This window comes from Opisthocomus hoazin, chromosome 12 (assembly GCF_030867145.1).
Source record: "Opisthocomus hoazin isolate bOpiHoa1 chromosome 12, bOpiHoa1.hap1, whole genome shotgun sequence".
NCBI lineage: Eukaryota > Metazoa > Chordata > Aves > Opisthocomiformes > Opisthocomidae > Opisthocomus > Opisthocomus hoazin.
The window spans coordinates 1,307,492-1,309,478 of record NC_134425.1 but is presented as its reverse complement, the minus strand read 5'-3'; positions in this window follow the sequence as shown (position 1 = coordinate 1,309,478).

Genomic DNA, 1,987 nt, shown 5'->3' with positions numbered 1-1,987 from the left:
CACGCTGCGAGCAGCCGGAGCAGGGTCCCCGCTGGGGTCCCAGCCGATTTCACGCCGTTCCTCGAGCCTTTCGGGCAGGGTATCGGCTTCTCCCGCTGGGCACGGGTGCGAGCCCTCCGCAGTCTCCGCTTGCAGCCGTTCCCTTGCCTGCGGCGGGGTCGTTTCACGTACGAGAGGGCTCGGGGCGGCAAGGTGGAATTACAGCGTCGCAGACAAAGCCTTAATATCATCTTCTCTGCATGAGCGGCGTTGCGGGGGGAGACACGGAGAACGTTCTGCCGAGCGGGCGGCAAATGAGGCGAGCTGCGGTTCGGGATGTACGCCCAATTGCTTCATCGCCGCTCCTAATGGCTTAACCAACAAAATCCATATTCATAAATCAAAACAGGAGCGCGAGCGGCCTCTGTTCAGCTCTGCTGCCGAGCTGTGGTGCAGGCAGAAGGAAGGGCAGATTATATATTGCAGGCAGCAGCTCGGGATAGATCTGCAGCTGCCACGACTTGGCCTTGGTATTTACTGAGCCCAAGGAGAGCCGAGAGGATCCAACCTGCCTGTCGGCGTCTGAGGGATTAGCTGAGTCAACCAGGAAAAGGCTGAGCTCATTTATCACGCTATTTTCAGTCCTGAAATGCACCCTGGATGTAATTTCACCCTCAATTACAAATCCCACAGTTCTGCAGAAAGCAATTATCCGAACCGTTCTCTTTCGCTGTGTGGAGCGTTTGGGTCTGGGCACCGCAGCGGTGCGGCGGCAGCTCTGCGGCCAGGGCTAGCTGACGGGCTCTGGAAAGGGGAACCAGCCGAGAGAGAAAAGGGACGTGTCTGTTCTCCCTGGCCAGGGAGAGCGTGGGGCGGGCAGGGGAGCAGCGCAGATGTGTTGGCAGAAGGGCCCGGCGGCCTCTCGCCCACCAGGCAGGGCTGTCAGCAGCGCCGGGTCAGATCAGCTGCGGCTTTTTCTGTCCCCTCAAGCACAGAGAATCCACCGTTTCCCACGCTGAACCCCCTCAAGTGGCACTGCCACGTCCAGCAGAGTCTGGCTCTGCCCTTTGGCAGCTGCCCTTCGGGGACCTAATACATACTTACAAATATCTGCAGGGTGGGTGTCAGGAGGACGGGGCCAGGCTCTTTGCAGTGGTGCCCAGCGACAGGACAAGGGGCAACGGGCACAAACTGAAGCCAAGGAAGCTCCAGCTGAACCCGAGGAAGAACTTCTTCCCTCTGAGGGTGACGGAGCCCTGGCCCAGGCTGCCCAGGGAGGCTGTGGAGTCTCCTTCTCTGGAGATATTCAAGACCCACCTGGACAAGGTCCTCTACAGCCTGCTGTAGGTGACCCTGCTTCAGCAGGGGGTTGGACTGGGTGACCCACAGAGGTCCCTGCCAACCCCGAACATTCTGTGATTCTGTATCTCCCCCCCGAGCCAGGCGAGCATCCCCTGGGACTCTGATGCCAGCCCCAAACACCTCGGTAGCCCTGGCCGGACCTTCCCCAGCATCAAAGCATCCCGAACTGGTGCCCGCTCTCCCGGGACAGCCTCCCCAGCAGCGGTCCGAGGGCACGGCGGCCCCCCCGCCGCAGCCAGCCCGAGCGTCCCCCCGGCCGGTGCCCTCCGACAGCAGCAGCTCAGCCACCCCGATGTGACCCCGTCTGCGAATTCGGGCTGTGGGTGGCAACGCCGCACGGTCTCGGGCTGCTGCGTTGGGTCTCCTCTGCCGGGGACGTCTCCCAAGAAACCAGCCATTTCAGCGGAAAAAGCCAAACAGAAAAGCCCAAACCAAGGTGAGCGGTGAGGAATCTGCGGCTTTCACAAAAGCCGTCTCTGTCTGGCCGCGGGTTTCGCCGTTTGCTGGCGCGTTTGGCCGTGGCGGAGGCAGCGGGGCTGTGCAGGGACCCCTCGGGGCTGCGGGGCTGGCGGGTTTCCCAGCCCGGCGCGGGCGCAGGCAGCGGCTCGGCGTGACGGAGGGGCCCGAAATAGAAACTTTACCACCG